We start from the raw sequence: 19,272 nt of genomic DNA on the forward strand, positions 1-19,272 counted from the left end.
CTGCTGACGTAAGGGTGTCTGATATTATTGCATTTCCGGTTCCTACAGGTCGACGGGAACTGAGAAGATTCTTAGGAATGGCCGGATATTATCGACGTTTCTGCAGAAATTTCTCATCTGTGGCCTCTCCTCTGTCAGCTCTGACCAGCCCCTTAAAACCGTTCATATGGTCTGATGAGTGCCAACACGCTTTTGACGGCCTGAAAGCCATGCTTTGCTGTCCTGCTGTGCTGTCTGCTCCCGTTTTTTCAAAACCTTTCAAGCTGGAGATAGACGCCAGCGCGGATGGTGTTGGGGCTGTTCTCCTACAGGAGGATGACTCAGGAATAGACCACCCAGTGAGCTACTTCTCGAAGAAGCTCAATGATCATCAGAAGAGGTACTCCACCATTGAGAAAGAGGCTCTGTCATTACTCCTGGCGTTACAGCATTTTGAGGTTTATGTTGGCTCAAGTACGGTACCAGTTAAGGTCTTTACAGATCATAGTCCCCTGGTATTTCTTAGGCGGATGTCAAACCACAACCAGCGCCTTATGCATTGGGCTCTGTTTGTTCAAGACTACAACCTCGAGATGCACCACAAGAGGGGTTCTGAAAATGTTATCGCTGATGCCTTATCGCGATCTGTGTAGGCAAGTTTTTTTTTTTTTTTTTGTGTGTGTGTGTGGTCTGGACTTGTAAGGGTGGGGGTGTTACAGGCACAGCCCTCTGCTTTGCTCTCACCCTGTTGCATTTCACTTCAGTTAATTTCCTGATGATGTTCACCTGGGACTGCAGCTTCATCAGCTGTGACTGGCCGTCTGCTGGTCATGTGGTGCTCCTCTACCAGGAAGCCGGAGCCTATTAAAGCACACCTGGGAGCTGAGCCTGGCAGAGTCTGGTGAACTGTCTCTGGCTGACACTCACTGCGATCCTGACTCTCTTTTGGCTGCATGCTTCTGACTAAGCTGTTTTCCTCAGGTACGTGGTGGGAGGTTGTGATCAGGCAAGTTTGGGGCCCCATACATTTTCACACGCAGGCTGAACTTTGTTAGACACACCAGGTAAGGGGTTGGTGCCATTTCTTGTAATGTTTTGTATGTTTGTATTTAGACTAGTTAGGTAGTCTTGTTGTTCTTTTGATTTATAGGTTTAGTTGCAGAGTTAGGCCTGGTTTTGTTATATTGAGTTTATTTATTTGGCACAACCCAAACGTCACTTCCTCCCCCACAGGTAATGGTTTGCAGCAGCATGAATCTTTAAATATTATAAACTATATTTATATACTTCATTTCTGACTTCTTGTCTTATTTCATGGTTGCACTGTTGCGCCCCCCAGGGACGTAACACAGTGTATAAAAAAAAAAGAGAAAAAAACCTTTATAATTATATTACGTCATTACCATTATATCAGCTAATTCTTCAGTAAATAAAAAAGGCTTTGTTACAGTACATCAGGGTGGCCCAAATGCAGGATCAGACTCACAGCAAGAAGGCCCCTTGTTCAAGTCCCGGCTGGGGGATGTGAAAAACAACATCAATGGGGGACCTTTCTGTGTGGAGTTTGCATGTTCTCTTCGTGTATGCGTGGGTTTTCTCCGGGATCTCCAGCTTCCTTCCACTGTCCAAAAACATGCTTCAGAGGTTGATTGGCAACTCTAAATTGTCCCTAGGTGTGACTGTGAGAGTGAAAGGATATGTGATTGAGGACATTCTACCCTGCAACAGACTGGAGACCTGTCCAGGGCATCCCTTGCCTTTGCCCACAAGTGGCCGGGATAGGCTCCAGCAACCCCATGACCCTAAAAGGGAAAAACTGTATAGAAAATGAAGAAACAATTATTGAGTTTTATAGACGTAAGAAATTAGGTTGAATAAATGTAACTCAATTATTTGTTACCACTAGAAGTAATTCATTTAAGATGGCAAAATTGGATAAGTTTTATATATATGTGTATATATATATATATATATATATATATATATATATATATATATATATATATATATATATATATATATATATATATGCGCGTCACAAGGAAAACAGAAATAAGATCAGAAACTCGTGCGTTTACTTTGTCTGTTCTACAAGCAGAATCTCTTTCTTTTGATGATGTAGCCGTTTTACTTTTTTGATGGACGTATAATCTTCATACGCCGTCATTAGAATGTCCAATTCCGTCTCACTGAAGTGTAACGCTCTCTTTTTTCTCTCCATGCGTTTCCATGGTGACTCTGGAAATCGGCAATCTATTGAGAATGTCTTTATGTACCTGCCGTGCACATGCATTAACCCAGGGTTACCAAGTCGAGCGTAATTACTCCAACTCATATCCGGTCTTTTGGAACCGACATACCCAGAGTAAGCAAGTTCAGGCAGATTTCAACCAGAGTTCAGGGTTAAAGTCAGGCTAGTTTAAACATGCTTCCTGGAATACAAAAGCTTCAGTCTGGATCTCATTCTAGTGAGAGATGAACTAAAAAGAGCTGCTGCTCATTTGATTGTTGCTGCTTTACTTTCTACCAACATTTGGATCCAATATTAGAAGAACAAGGATTTTTCTTCCTGTTTGTCTTTCATCCAAATGACTGAATTTCACCAAAGAAAAGTCATTTTTCAACTCCAGAGACTCCCACAGTGAGACACCTGCTGGCTGTTCTTTGTAACTGCATCTGCAGCTTCTAGAAAGATCCTCTCAGACTTCCGGCTCAATAAGTCTTCTGATAAACATTCAAATGAACAAAGGGCAGACCAGCACAGCAGCAACAACTTGCTTTTAGTTCCAAGATTATTCACAGTATGTTGACCAACATTCTTGTCAATTTGATGTTTGTTCTTCAAAACTTTATTTGTAGAATTAACGTTTTGTTTTTAAATGGAACTGATCAGTTTGGTGTTCTGTATTATTCATGTTCTCTTTAGAAACTTGAGAGATTTTGTGTTAATCATCTGAAAAGGCTTCACGGTGGTGCAGTGGTTAGCGCTTCACAGCCAGTATCCCCCTGGTTCAAGTCCCGACTGGGGGACTTTAAGCAGAACATCAATGATGGACCTTTCTGTGTGGAGTTTGCATGTTCTCCCCGTGCATGCATTGGTTCTCTCCGGGGTTTCCGGTTTCCTCCCACCGTCCAAAAACATGCTTCGTAGGTTAATAGGTAACTCTAAATTGTCCCTAGGTGTGAGTGTGAGAGTGAATGGGTGTCTGATTGTGACCCTGTACCCCAGACTGGCAACCTGTCCAGAGCGTCCCCTGCCTTCGCCAATAAGTGGCCATGATAGGCTCCAGCAGCCTTGTGATCCCGAAAGGGACAAACGGAAGATGATGAATGAATAATCATCTGAAAAACTGTTGCATTATGGTCCTTTAGTGCATCTGTTATATTTAAAGTATGATGGGAAATAAACATTTAAATCTACTTTTGCAACTTTAACGTTGAGAGTTGGGTTATTTAGACCCACTAGACAGTGCGCTGAACCTTTTTTCTTGATTGATTTCTGATCTTCACTGGTGTCCATGGATTACATGAAATCTTTCCATCTTTATCCACCTTTGTCATGGTAGGGAGAACACGTCAATGTAAGGGTTGGGTCATCTAAGATAGCACAAGGGTTACAGCCACAGAGCGTTCACATTTGACAAATACAGATATTTGGTTTATATGGTTATTAATATCATTATGGTCTGATATGAAAAGCTATATAAAAAAATCTTTATCACCCTAAATCAGTCAATTATTTTTCTATTATAGAAACACAGTCTTTTTTTCTCATTTTAGTGGCAGAAATATCTCTTCATAGTTCCAGAGTCTGTCTTTAATTAAATAACGTCTGACTGTTTCTGCTAAAACACAACATTTGTTGATAACATGAAGAACTTTGGACTTTGTCTCTTTCATGATTTTTGACTGACAGCTAAACCAATAAATGTTTCTGAGTTGCAGTAAAGTCTTCAGTGAAATCCCAGACTGTCCTGGACTCTGATCCTGAAATCCTCCTGATGACAAAACCTTTGAAAGTTCAGAGTCTGGAAGGGAAACAAGCTGTGAGGAAACCTTCAGTGCAGAAAGAACTGCAGCTTCTTCAACTGGAACTCTGCAGCCAAATGAGCAAGAAGGATCTGGATGAATGGAGCTTCTGCTGTTCCATCTGTCTGGATCTGCTGAAGGATCCGCTGACTGTTCCCTGTGGACACAGCTACTGCAGGAAGTGTCTTCAAGGACTGTGGGATGCAGAGGAGAACGTCCACAGCTGTCCTCAGTGCAGGAAGACCTTCACACCGAGGCCTGTTCTGGGGAAAAATGTCATGTCAGCATCTTTAGTGGAGCAGCTGAAGAAGAGCGGACTCCAAGCTGCTGCTGCTGGTCTCTGCTCTGCTGGACCTGAAGATGTGGTCTGTGACGTCTGCACTGGAAGAAAACTGAAAGCCATCAAGTCCTGCTTGAGCTGTCCGGCCTCTTCCTGTGAGGAAGACCTTCAGCCTCATTTGAAAGCAGCTGCATTGAAGAAACACAGACTGGAACCCTCCAAGAACCTGCAGGAGAACATCTGCTCCGTCATGATGAGGTGATGAAGATGTTCTGATCAGAAGAGCATCTGTTCTCTCTGCTCTGAGGAAGAACATGAGGGACATCAAACAGTCTCAGCTGCAGCAGAAAGGACTGAGAAGCAGAGAGAGCTGGAGGAGAGTCAGCAACAAATCCAGCAGAGAATCCAGGACAGAGAGAAGGAGGTGAAGCTGCTCCAACAGGAGGTGGAGCCGTCAATCACTCTGCTGATCAAACAGGGAGAAGATCTTCAGTCAGATGATCCGTCTCCTCCAGAAAAGAAGCCGTGATGTGGAGCAGCAGATCAGATCCCAGCAGAAACTGAAGAGAGGCGGGTCAAAGGTCATCAGGAGGAGCTGGAGCAGGACATGGCTGAAGAGGAGGGACGCTGAGATGAAGAGGAGGGACGCTGAGATGAAGAGGAGAGACGCTGAAGAGGAGAGACGCTGAGATGAAGAGGAGGGACGCTGAGATGAAGAGGAGAGACGCTGATGAAGAGGAGGGACGCTGAGATGAAGAGGAGAGATGCTGAGATGAAGAGGAGAGATGCTGAGATGAAGATGACAGACGATGAGATGAAGAGGAGAGACGCTGATGAAGAGGAGGGACGCTGAGATGAAGAGGAGAGATGCTGAGATGAAGAGGAGAGACGCTGAGATGAAGAGGAGAGATGCTGAGATGAAGAGGAGAGACGCTGAGATGAAGAGGAGAGAAGTTGAGGAGGAGGAGAGATGCTGATGAAGAGGAGAGAGGCTGATGAAGAGGAGGGACGCTGAGATGAAGAGGAGAGATGCTGAGATGAAGAGGAGAGACGCTGAGATGAAGAGGAGAGATGCTGAGATGAAGAGGAGAGACGCTGAGATGAAGAGGAGAGAAGTTGAGGAGGAGGAGAGAGGCTGATGAAGAGGAGAGAGGCTGATGAAGAGGTGAGACGCTGAGCTGAAGAGGAGAGACGCTGAGATGAAGAGGAGAGACGCTGAGATGAAGAGGAGAGACGCTGAGATGAAGAGGAGAGATGCTGAGATGAAGAGGAGGGACGCTGAGATGAAGAGGAGGGACGCTGAGATGAAGAGGACAGACGCTGAGATGAAGAGGAGAGACGCTGAGATGAAGAGGAGGGACGCTGAGATGAAGAAGAGAGACGCTGAGATGAAGAGGAGAGACGCTGAGATGAAGAGGAGAGATGCTGAGATGAAGAAGAAGGCAAACATCTATCTGTTCCTGTCAGAGGGGAACAGAAAGGTGACATTGATGGAAAAAGCTCAGTCTGATTCTGATCTTCCAGACAGATTCACTGAATCTGTTCTGGTTCTGAGTAGAGAGTCTGACAGGACGTTGGTACTGGGAACCCTTGTGCTATCTTAGATGACCCCACCCTTCCATTGACGTGTTCTCCCTACTATGACAAAGGTGGAAAGATTTCATGTAATCCATGGACACCAGTGAAGATCACAAATCATTGAAGAGAAATGGTTCAGAGCACTGTCTAGTTGGTCTAGATGACCCAACTCCCAATGTTAAAGTGCCTAGGATAGCACAAGGGTTAAAAAGAAAAAGATAAACGGTTCACAGATTGATGAACTGCGCTTGTACATTGCATGTGACTGCGCAGCCGCACTTCCTCCAGACGCCACTATTCATCCAGCGCTTTGATAAAGTGCTCTGGAATCCAGCTATGGTGATGTGATGAAGGCTTCAGTGACGGTTTCTGTCTCTGCTGCATCGACTGTGGGAGCAGAAGTTCATCAAACCTGTCTTCTCTGTTGCCTTAAAATCCCTCCAGTTTCCTTTTTAGAGCTCATGTTTGCACAAATATTCATAGATGATTAAAGTCTTTCAAAAGTGATTCAACACTTTCCACAAAGTCCCAACAAAATCGTGAAATCACATTTTGACCTCAATCCAAAGTGAAGGAAAAGTCCTCAGGAAATAATCTGTTCGATTTGCAGACTTTCCTACGCGTGTTCAAAAGTCGGGAGAGAAAAACCAGGATTCGACCGGATAAAGATAGACATAGTTTTATTTCCCTAACAAAGTTTCTAAAACAAAGTTAAGACAGATATCTGGATTCTCAAACTAGAAAGCCTACAAATGCACAACAATTGTATAAAACTTGAGAACAAAGGAAAAAGTTCTGCAGAGAAATTTTGATCATGGCAGCCGGATCTCCTCCCCCTGGACGCATGGATTCGTCGACAGCTGGACCGCCTGCTTCAGCCGGACCATATTTGGAATTCGCGTCTGAATCTGCTCGGAGGGCAGATATTCCATAGCAAGCGCTGGAGTGAAAGGTCAGCCTCTTCTTGGCCTGAGAACGTGAATATGGCTCAGTTCCCACAGATTGGATCTTCAGCACAGGTGGTTTAAATCTGGTCCGTGACTAATTTACTGCTTCTCAGCCCATCTCCCTGAGCTTCACACAAAAGATCTGGTCTTTCCATACAAGAGAGAAAAAGGGAGTCTGCATCTGCATCCATAAATTTATCTAAAGGAATGCCAAAGAGGAATGAGCTTTTACAAGATAAAAAAGATTGTTCCATCACACTGAGCACTGAAGATTAAAACTTCAACGTATAAAAGATAAGACAAAAAACATACATTTCTTCAATTCCTTCTCTTGAGCTCACGAAGTGAGATCACAAAAATTCATGACCACATCCCTCAACAACAAAACATTTCAATAGGTCCACATGACCTGACAGCTGTGGTCGCAAACCCTCACAATCTGTAACACAAAATCAATGTGAATAAATGAGCATTACAAAGGAGGTAGGTGACCCATGAGTGCAAGGAAAAACCTGTGGGAGCGACTTAGACCTTCTTTGAGAAACATTCAGTATGCAGTCGGACAGAATTGCAACAACTCCGTGCCCCACCGGCAGCCAACCCTAAGGATACTCATGCATCACCAGACCTTACCTCTGCACAATTTCATTAATAAAAGTTACATAGAACAAGAAATAAAGTAGCAAATAAAGAAAATATACAAATTCAAATTCAAAAAGCAAAAAAGATAACACTTCCTGTAAAGAAAAGGAACACCTGAAGTTAAGGGAGGAATTGGAGACATGTTAGGGGAGAACAAAATCATACAAGCTGATCTCACAGCCGGGGTGGTAAAAAGGGGTCGCTGACAGGTAACATGGCATATTGTCCGTGCTCCCGATCCTTTTCTGTCGCATGTTTCGCAAAACATAAGAAACCAGACAAAAATTAAAGCCTTCCCTCTCTTGGACTGGGAGAACCCCAGGCCACTAGTGGAGGGAAACATTGCAGACTTAGAGGTAAAACACAAAGGACATAAAACTAGAGAAATTGAAAGTAAAAAATATAAATTGAAAGTAAAAATCTAAATTGAATCTAAAAATAATTGCAGTTTCTTCTTAGACACTTTAAAACCCAAATCATACAACTTCAGGAGAAGATCTTTCGTTGCTTGAATGTAGGTTTCAGTAGTTGGGGCTGCCAGCAAGAGGTCAACAACATACATCAACAAAACACAACCCTCTGGTAGCACAATATCCTGCAGGAGAGACTTCAGACAGTGATTGAAAATGCCAGGAGAGTTTTTAAATCCTTGTGGCAAGCGTGTGTACTGCAAGCGGACACCTTTATACTGAATAGGTGTCTGCTGTTGTGTAATGGAATACAAAATAAGGCGTTGGCCAAATCAATGGCAGTAAACAACACACATTGTGAGGTTAAAGTTGACAGCATGCGATGTGGGTCAGGCACAGGTACAACTGGAGTAGTGTTTACGTTATTGACAGCCCTTAAATCATGTGCCATGCGATAAGTTTTACCATCAGATTTTAAAACCAGTCTAAAGGGAGTACACCACGAAGAATGCGAATGTTCAATGACACCAGAGTTCCACACCCCAATCAAAGTTTCCTTCATCTGCATCCGTCACCCAGCAGTACTGTGGTCTGAACACCTTTGCTCCTGCAGTTACCTGAATCTCCACCGGGGGGACGGTGGAGCCTGAACCAACATCAAATGAACCTGTGGACCATAAAGAGTCAGGGAGCGTTTTTAACATCGCCTCTGCATCTTCATGATTCATCTTCTCTCTGCTGTGATGTCTGGCAATGCAGACATGCTCCAGTACTGATGAGTTAGTGGTTGGAGGCAACGTTATCCTGTACAATTTTGTGGAGGGAGAAAATTGAACACCTGAAAGAGCACAATGTTGCCAGTCTGTGTTATTTACTCCCCTCTTAGTCATAGGTCTAATGATATATGAGGTACAGCTGTGTCTGACATCGGGTACCATTGCAATTGTGAGTGTGTGAATGCACAATAAGTTGCTAAGCCCTCAGGGTCAATATATGTCAGTGGAGTTTAAATGCCACGTGTGGCCTTCTACCTGATAAAATTCTTTCTGGTACAGTTGATCATCGTCTCTGTCATAATAGAGTGTGCAGTGCAGGTCACCCGGAGGCGGAAAATATGGCTTCAAGGACAAGATCCATGGCTTCCATACCTGAAATTCATGAAACACACCTGGCGTGTCAGGGGCCTCTGGATCCCAGTGGGTGCCAGCAGTGGGGGTTGGCTGTGGTTGAGGCTGCAGCAACCACTGTCCCTCATACTGTGTGGCATGGCATCCAGTCAAAACATGTCCATTCGGGAAAGTGATCTGTATCCCATCTGGAGAACATAGGATGCTGGCTCCTGTTTTGACAAGAATGTCCCGTCCCAACAGATTCACAGGTGTGTGTGGTGAATGCACAAATGAATGTTCCACCATCTGACCGGCCAGTTCAAAAGTCAGTGGGATGGTCTTTTGCAGGTTTTGAGGTGTCCCAGAGAAGCCGACAAAGTTCATGTGTTCATTTTTTAGAGCAGATGGAGGTAACTGACTGTTTATAGAGGAACATGTTGCACCAGTGTCCACTAGACCCATCATGGGGACCTGTGAGCTTAAAAGGGACCATGGCTCCTGCATCAGCAAATGGTCCCAGGCCTCGTGAGCCCCCCTAGTGGTATTGTCCGACTTGCCACCATTGTGGTCCTTGCCACGGTGGAGGAGGGGCTTGGAGTGGTCGTGGGTGCTGTTCATTTCCGCCACGCCCTCTGCCCCTGGTCTGTGCATGATGCTGTTGGGTCCCTTGGTGTGGGCAGTGTCGGGCCCAGTGATCCAGAGCGCCACAGATGAAGCATTCATCTCCAGCTGCTGCTGGGGGGGGTCCCCTGGGTGGCCCACGTCTTCCAGAATATCCGCTCCTTCTCCTGCCCCGGCCTCCGAATGCCTGAGCCTGCCACATCATTGATGCTGGCTCTGGGGGTACTAAACTTATCATGTTTTCTTTTTTAACACCTTTTTTATCCTGAGTGGATTCTTTCTGGGCCTGTGCAAGCTGCAGTTTGAGTAATTGGGTTTTCAGCTGTTCAACTTCTCCCTCTGCTCTCTCCTTTTTCTCCAAGTGTGCTCTGCAGTGATGAATCAAATGCCTCTTAAATCGACTCTCATCACCAGCCAACAAGTCTGGGTCTGCTTTTAATAAATCCTGTAAGTCCTGAGGCAATCCTGCCAGGATTGCTGTTCTAAACATGACTGTTTCAGGGGGTGACAGGCCGGGGTCTCTGCCCTTGTTGTCAATCCATTTCTGGACACACTCGGAGTAATATGTGCTGGGGTCCTTACCTGTATATGGGAAACTCGATGGGGCTGTGGTCAATGGATCTGGAAAAAGTTCCCTCATTGCAGTAAAAACTGGAGCTTGAACGTCCACTAAAAGAGTGGAGTCTGGGTGGTCCTGCACACCCGCACGCTGTTCCATAGACTGGATCTCAGTGATTGTGGCTGTTACGCCTAGCAATTGTCTCAAGTCTCCTCCCTGTCGAGCTGGAATGCTGTGTGAGCAAACGTAAGCGTCTGCTCCTTCACTTACCAGTGGTGCGGAGGGGTGTTCTGTGCGAAGGTTTATGAGGTCTCTGGAGGGGTCTTCTCTGTTTTCTGCCATTCTAGGTCGCCTTTCCAACATTGAGGCTATGTGCTGCTATTCTTCAGGAGTCAGGTCCTGGTCCACAGGCCTAACAAACTGTCCTGTCGCAGGCCACTTCACCGCATATCTCAGCATCGGGTACATCTCCTGTGGAGGATAGGGGGGAGGGGGTGAAAACAGGGGGCTATGTCCCTACTGGAAGGGAGGGGTAAATGCCAGAGAGGGGTGTCTGGAGAGAAGATGTTGTCACGGCAGATTTATTACTGTCTTGTTCTGTCTTCACCATAGTCAACGCTGTGGCTGCAAGAGTCAGTTGATGCACTGTGCGTTTAATTTTGTCAGTTTCCTTATGCTTCCGTTTAGCTTCCCTTTTTTCTTTCCATGAGACTTCTTTCACCTTCTTATCCAACTCCTGCATCTGTTTTATCATTTCCAATTCTTTTTCCCGTAACTGATGAATAAATGTCATCGTACTTCAAGTCTGTTTCAAATCCATCTGAACCAATACTTTATGCAATTTCTCCTTGTCCTTATCTTTCTGTTTCTTCTCTATTCCACCCAACACCTGTCCTTCTAAAATCCCATACATTTTATCTCATTCGCCATCGTCAAGTCGTCAAGTTTCCCCTGTCGTCATCGTCAAATCATCTGTTGTCCGGACTACATCCACCATATTGTTCACATTCTCATTCTCATTCACATTCTCTGTAAAATTCACCTTTCATATTTATTTTGAATCCTTCTTTGGTCACTCTCTGTATCTCTGTATCTCACTCTCCTTTGTGTTTTCAAATCATGCTGCTACGTAGTCCTCAGAACGTCTACGTTTGATAGTTTCAGCATTGTATAGTGTAAATGCAAAAATCGGATACGGGTCACTTTAAAAGATGATTAAAGCGGGATGTCAAAAAAAAAAACGGATTTAGTCAGAAAATCGGATTTGGGCATCAAGACCCGCAGTGTAAATGTCTGTCAAACATCCAGACTTAAGATGAGTGAGATGATAGAAAAAATTTCACTTTGATGCAGACTCCTCAAAATCCAGTAAACCCTATGAAGTACATACATTTTATGGATGACAACTATTTTTTATTAGGAAGCAGCTGTTATGGGAGAAGTTGGGGCAGTACCCAGGCGCAGAGAGGATGAAGGAGACAGGAGGTTGCAGGGGAACAGGGGTTTTAATAACCGAAACTACAAAACCAAAAACCACTGCTTAAGCAGGCTAGAAAACTCGAAACGTGAAATACTCAGAAGGGGAGACATGAAAGCTACACAGAGACAGGGGAACAGCATAACATCAAACTATGGACCAGCACAGGAGGAAGGGAAGGACAGGGCTTAAATACATACAGACAAATGAGACACAGGTGAACACAATCAGGACAGATGGGGACCCAAAGTAAAACTCAGCACAGCAACAAAACAGGAAACCCTACAAAATAAAACGGGAAATGAACGCAGACCTCTAAAGAAAAACAAGGAACCAAACGCAAAGGCAAAGAAACTAAAACGCGTTACAGCAGCTGTTTGTTTGTTGCAGGTCTGGAATGAGAAGCGGTGAGTCTAAGAGCGAGGGGGGGGGGGGGGGTCTAAGGGCAGGGATGCCCAGTTTAGTTTAGTCAGTTTGTTAGTTCAATTTAGTATTTTCCTGTTGAATTCCATGTATTCATTAACCTTTTTGATTTGATGTTTTACTTTACAATTAGCGGTACGAAGCCCATCGAGACGACCGTTGTGATTTTGGGCTTTACATACAATTGAATTGTATTGAATTGAATTGAATGAGCCCCTCACCCACATAGTTGTGGTAAAAGTAAATGTTCAACCCCGTTACGTACACTATGGAATCTCCATGAATATTAAAATAAAATTGTTTATGAAAAATTCAATATGATTAAATTATTATATGTCCCTTGTTCTAATTAAATCATTTCAAACTGAACATTTCTCTTAAATAAATGTTTTTCTTCTCTAAAATCCTAAAATGTGACCAACTGGCATAATTCACAGTGGTCATTTTCCTGAAATGGGCAAATTATTGGAAGATTTGTAATCCAAAATACAGACTTTAAGATAGTTCTCATCCTTTTAGACAAAAGTCAACACACAATTCTGTATTATTATTATTAATACTATTATAAATAAATGACACTTGTTGTGTTACAGTGTTGAAACAGGCATAACAGGGTTGAACATGGTGACGGGGTTGAAGGGACAAACACAGATTTATTTGGAATTCCATCCTCTAAAATTCAATGCTGGGAGTTTGTAGCAGAGTTTTCATTTCATAAGCACAGGAAAATTAGAAGGAAATTGCAGTTTAATGAAGTTTATAAAAATAATAATGGAGAACTACAACAGCATATGAACATATAACCTTATCTGCATTTTGAATTTCTTCCACTTTGGTGTTTTTTGTTCCTGGGATCATTCTACTCACATCATCTCTAACACAGAATCCCTTATTTTTTCTTTTGAGGCTTCAGAAAACCTGCTGGATCTCTTTCAGGATTTTTCATTTTCTTGTTTTAGTATCCAAGTGAGTCACTTTCAGATTTTTGCAACCTGTATTTGATTTTTATTTTCAGCTGCTTTATTCGTCTTTGGTGATTTTTTTTATCTTTATTTCTAATTTCTTAAATGTAATTCATGGTAAAGTAAGGTTGTTTTTCTTTGTTTGGGGATTGATGACGCAATTTGAAGTTGGTCTTTTTACTTTTGAACATGGTGAATCAGAATCTGTTAAACGTTGGTATATTTTTGGGATTTTTCTTTCTTTTTCAGTTTTTTCTTGTAGTTCAGCTCTTTGCCTCTTGAATTTATTTTTTGTTCTTCTGTCCTTCCTCTGAGCAGATAGACGCTGCCTACAAAGGAAAACAAACTTTGGTTTGTTTGTGGAAAGGATTCCCCTTTGTCCTTGTTTTATAAGGAATGTAAAATGAATTGCATCAAAGGACATTTCATAACACTGCTTCCTGTCCAAACCTTGAGTATTGTTGTGATGGATCTTCTGCTGAAGTCACCAATTCTTGGAGCATTTCTTTCCTCTCTTCTTCTACATTCTTCTTCCATCTTTCCAGCTCTCTCTGAAGGTATTTCTCCCTGCTGCTGGTGCCGTCGTATTCAAAACTTTTACATGGAACTGAAATCTATTCAACAAGCAGTATGACATTTTTGATTGAATTATATGGTTATTATTGAAATAAATTTTTATTTCTAACAACACAAATATTAAAATCTCGTAACATTAAAACAAGTTATGGGGTTGAGAATTTGGATCAAAATGGCCGCCGTTTCATATGCTAAGCACCAAGAAGATGGAAGATAACGTCCATGAAGTTCAGAATTATATTGATTATTTAAATAAAAAACATTTTAGCAGGTTATAATGTTGAGTCGCTGTGTTTGATCACATTAAATGACCCAGCATCTCCTCTGTTCCTCTCTGTTCTCCCTCATCATCATCATCATCATCATCATCTGATCGTCTCTCCTCGTTGTTCTCTGTTGGGACTGACTTGTCATGTATGTCTGCTCTTGTTTTCCTAAAATAAGTGAACATGTTTTCAGCAGAAGTTTAAACCAGAATGAACATCTAGGTTTCTGTGACTTTAATAGTTGAATTATTCCTTCTTTAAGTCATCTCTGCTCTCTTTGATATCAGATGCATCACCAACCTCTAGTCTGTGTTCTTCTCCACTAAATCCTATGGCAAATATGATAAATATTAAATAAGATATAATTAAAAATTAGATCCTATGGCGAAGCAAGGATTATTAACTGTTTGAAATAATTAAACATCTTGCTAATGCATGTTTATTTTTTAAAATAAGAATACTTTTTAAAATGACTGCCTTGGTAGGAACTGTCTTTGTCCTGAGTGTTCACAATAAGACCAACCTGTTTCCGTCCATCTGTCCTGATTCTTTCTCTCTCACCTTCGTCAAAGCTGTTTGATATAAACTTTGTGTTGGGAAGATTTTCAAAAGAAAACAGACTAAACTATATGTAAAAATAGAGACATTTTTTTTATTTTAAGCATATTTTTATTCATTGTCAAAAATCTCCAAATGTTCAACTAAGATCCAAAATGTCGTTCAGGCAAAGTGATATTAAAAGCAAAAGGCTGTAAACTTAATATTCACTCACAAAAATAATAATTATCCAAACTTTTAACATAGAAAGAAACTTAATCACTATCTAACCACCATCACACATACTTCTACTTCTAGGAGCAGCTTTTATCATCATTCAGTGTTGTTTCAAAGGATAAAAACTTTATCAGTGTTTTGGTGCATCTAGTTCAAAATTTTTTAAAACAAAATCAGTACAAACAAGCTCCTTTTTTTTTCCATGATTAGTGATTCTGTAAAATCTGATCAGTACAGCTGGAAGACACTTGGGACCATTTTATTGGTAGCCGGAAGTGGTTTTTTTATTGAGGTTTTTGGAGGCTTTTCTGCTGTTGGTGTTTCACAAAATTAGGGAAATGCCAAATATTTTTGGAGTAATCCCACTGATGAGTTCTATGATTTAGTTTTTAATGTTTTATAGACATAAAAATGATTTTCACAATAACAGATTTAAAAAAAAAATCAAATCCTCTGAAATGTTTCACAAAGACACACAAAACAGAAACAAAGTTATTTCTAAAAATGATGCAGGAGTTCAGCTCTAAAAATTGACAAAAGAGCAAAGAAAACAGAAATACATGATTTGTTATTTCTTTCCTATTATTAACATTGCCAGACTTTTGTTATGCAGCATCTTCATATTTGTATAATTTTGAGAGAATTTATTTTAAAATTGGATTTATGTTGCTGTTTTTATCCATATTTATGTTCAGAACGTTCAGTTTTAAATGTCTAAAAGTTTAGCTTTAGCTTTTTTCAGTAAATGTTTATCTTGTTCTGCCTAAAACCTAAAGCATGTTTTTAACTTAGGCCCCTGTGTGACTGAGTTTGACCCCCCTGTAATCCGAGTCTAGAACATTCATGCATTTTGTGTTAAATGGCCAAACAGAAGATAGAGAACACAAACGGATGTTGTCAAATGTGTGTGAGCGCGGGGGGGGTGTGTTACTTGCCCGGTGAGTGAGTTTGTTTGGAACCAAGTAGCTTTAGCCTGAATGTTTCCAACTCTGTTTCTATCCAGTAGCGGTTCTAGGCACGGGCCGTCCGGGCGGTGGCCTGGGGCGGAAAACTGAAGGGGGGCGGCACCGGCGGCTCAGCCCTTGTGAAATATTATATGCACCACTATTGGTTTAACTATGTCACAGTTCGTGAGTTTGTAACAGCCTGAACCTGGCCGCGCCGCCGCCCTCGCCCCGCAGCTGCGCTCTCCTGTCTTTGAGAAGTAGACACAAATGTGTGTGAAGAAGGAGAAGGGAGGGGGCGCGGGGTGAGCACGGAGCGCCGCCGCGTTTGCGCATGCGCAAAACCTGGCGGGCTCATCTTTCAGGGGAGGCGACGGTCGCGGGCTTGATGAAAAAAATAAAAGTAAAAACTGCGACTGCTCCATCATGTAGCGAATCAGCGCCCCTGGCTGTAGCTGCACGCGCTCCTGCTGGAAATGTGTGAAGAAAGCGGGGGGGGGGGGGCTGCGGGGAATCAGTTCAATTGTGGGACGCTTCCAAATTAAGTGGCTAGGTGGGGACAAGGGCGGGGGTTTGAATCTACTTTATAAAACCTTTTTATAAGTCAGTCATAAGGTGACATTCTATAACCTACATTTTAATAAAGGTATAAAAAATATATTCTGCTTTTTTGGGTTAATTTTGTGTGAAATGCCCAAATAAAAAAAATGGCAACACAAAACAATGCTGTCACTAGGAGACAGTTGGTTCAGTCGACGGACTTGATGCCTTCTTCGTGACGTGAGGACATTTATGCCAAACAAACGCCAAAAACATCTAAAATATGGAGAAAAAAAGGTCAAAGCCATCTGGTGCCCAATTTAGAAAGAAAAGAAGAAGAGGAGAAAAGAGATAAAGAAAACTGTAATTCCTCACAGCTTGATAGATGTTTTTTCTAAATTCTAATGCTACCTGCCCTACAACAACGTTGCCGATGAAAACTTTATTTTGGTCGATGACCAACACTGAAGTAGGCCCAAATGTTGCAAATAGCGTCATTTTTTATTTTTTTTAGATTTTATTCTTAAAAATTTGCTCTGCCTTAACTTGTAACATTAGTTATGATTCATGTGTCTGTCTGCTCTGCTGTAACACAAAGGTTGTGTTGTGTTTTGCTGTTGTATACTAGTTCATAATGTTAAAAGCTGTGATGGTTACACAGCATGCTGCTGCTGCTGCCATAAGATGCTAATGGGGCAAATAATTTGAGATTGGTCTTAAATTTAATAATCGTTTGTGGCAGCCTAAATGTTTTCGCAATGTTTTTTTGACATTTAATTGGGGATTTAGGGGTTAATTTTGAGCCTGCATATGAAGTTTGTTTTTATTTGTTTTACAAATGTGGGGTTATATTTTTAGCCAATAGAATTTCCATAAATCTGTAGGTAGTTTTAAAAATGAATATTTACCATTTACTGCAACTCTATGGGGACAAAACATAATGTAACCGGTCATAACTAAAAATGTGCCAATCAAAGGATTGAAGATGGAAAACATGAGCTAATTTTTCTTCTCTGAAGTAGAGATCGATATAGAACATGACAATTTAAATTTCCAATTCATAAATGTTTTTAAAATATTTATTTTATATTATTTATTTAATATTTAGTTTGATTCCATATTTTCTTAGCTAACTGTATTTTTGCCTTGCTTATGGTCTTTTATTTTTTGTGTTCTGATAACTTTTATAATGCTGTTCAGAATTCTGACATCTTTTGTATCCACTTCTTAATTTCAATGACAATATAACATGTCAGTTGACAAAGACAAACAAAGTTCTGTTGTGACTATGGGGGGCGGGGGGGGGGGCGCCTGGGGAGTAATTCAGGGTAGAACCGCCACTGTTTCTATCACTGCTAGAACCTTCCTGCTGTCTCTCAACCATTACAGAAACTTTTCTTCATTCCTTCTACATTTCTGGCATTTCTGTTTTGGGCCCTCGATTGTTTTTCTTTTGCCTTCTCATCAGATGTAAACACGGTTCAACTAAAAGTAAGCAACAGAGCGCTCCCCCGCGCGCGTCCCCGCGAGAGACGCGCTGGGGCGCGCTCTCTGAGGGAGGAAGGAAGGGAGGGAGGAGCGGCTGCGGTGCTCAATCGGTTACAATCAATGAGCTTCTGTTACTGATCATTTCATGTAAATCTATGTTAACAAACAGCTGTGATAATAAAAAATACTAACTATAAATAACTTTCCGAACTTCGGTTTGGCCAGCGCCCTACGCGACGCAATGCTGGTCTGCAGGGACCAGAGTTTCTCTGAACCGTCTCAACACATGAAAACTTTCAGAGCGGCCATGTTGTCAGTCAGTGACCTGTTGTGTTTGTCTGCTGCTCTTTTCCTCACAGATCAGTAACAACAGCTTCATCATGATGAGAACAGAAAACAACTTTTACACAAAGACTCACCGAAGAAGAAGAAAATGAAGGAAACTCCAACGTCTCTCTCTGCTGGACAAACTCTGCTGACTGACTGAGAGCAGAACTCCTCCCTCTGTGTGTCTGTTTGTGTGTGTGCATGAATGGCTGCGACTTTTCTCACTTTTTTTTATTTTTATTGAACTTTTCAAAGACAAAACATACAAACTCCAGCAGAGGATGAATACACCACAAAATACAAAAACACTAAGGGGGGTAAAAAATACTCTCAGTCATAAACATTAAGTGTTGAAACACTTACAAAAAATAAAATAAAAAATAACAGGAGCCAAATGATAGCACAGGACAGAAACTAGAATAAAAGCCACAAAGAAATTTGTTTAGATATTTTTTTAACACCTACTGAGGATTGTAATCTTTTCAGTGAGGAATAATATAATTTAAAATCGTTAATAAAACCTGGGAAGGAGGGCTTGGAACCTCTCCACTTGCAACAGTGGATATGGTATTTTCCTAAAAGTAAGATGATATTAATGAAATTTGAGAAAGAATCATCAATATTTTCCATAAACAGCATGACATCAGAAATACCAAAAGGGGGAATGTTCAGTTTTAAATTAATCCAATTCCTTATTTGAGTCCAGAACTCTTTGGAGTAATCGCATGAAAAAAACAAATGTTCCAGTGTTTCCTCATTGGAGTTACAAAAAATGCAAGATTCCACGTCAAATTTAAATCTGCTTTGAAGAAAATCGGAGACAGGATAATATTTATTTATTATTTTGAAATGAGTTTCTTTTATTTTGGGCAGAACAGGCCATTTAATATACTTTGAGTGTGCTTTAACTAACAGAGATTGGCTGTTGGAATAAGAGAATGATCTAAAAGAGGCTCGATTATGGACATGATAAATTATATCTTTTAAACAGTTATTCAAAAGATTGTTATTTAGTTTAAAATCTAAGAAATTACATCCATTTATCTGTAATTTTGGTAATGAGATAATTGTTCTATGAGGAGTAAAAACAGTGTTCTTTATTAAATGAATCAAAGCAGCAGGAATAGCTCGACATACTTTTTTAAATTCTTTAAGGCTGCAGGTGAGACTGTATTTATCTATAAACGAAGAAAAAGTCAATAAATTACCGTCACTGTCAGTTAAATCTGTAACAAAAAGAATGTTTCTGTCAAACCAATCCTGTTTAAATATAGATTTCCTACCAACTAATACTGTTCTGTTATTCCATAATGTTGATCCATGGGGGGTAAAATTGTGAAT

General features: G+C 41.3%; 1 long non-coding RNA gene across 2 annotated transcripts; it reads right to left on the reverse strand.

Annotated features, from left to right (window-relative positions):
- Nucleotides 1-6,529: 6,529 nt before the first annotated feature.
- Nucleotides 6,530-18,151, reverse strand: LOC144988136 (uncharacterized). Of its 2 annotated transcripts, XR_013651949.1 has the most exons (3): nucleotides 18,024-18,151; nucleotides 13,467-14,187; nucleotides 6,530-13,345 (listed from the first exon to the last, which is right to left on the reverse strand). It is a non-coding gene; the product is annotated as an uncharacterized LOC144988136 (long non-coding RNA). The 2 variants fall into 2 exon arrangements; XR_013651948.1 differs by having other exon boundaries at nucleotides 6,530-14,187.
- Between the last annotated feature and the right edge of the window lie 1,121 nt (nucleotides 18,152-19,272).

This window comes from Oryzias latipes, chromosome 2, assembly GCF_053564925.1.
Source record: "Oryzias latipes strain Hd-rR chromosome 2, Olatipes_Hd-rR_3.1".
NCBI classification, from domain to species: domain Eukaryota; kingdom Metazoa; phylum Chordata; class Actinopteri; order Beloniformes; family Adrianichthyidae; genus Oryzias; species Oryzias latipes.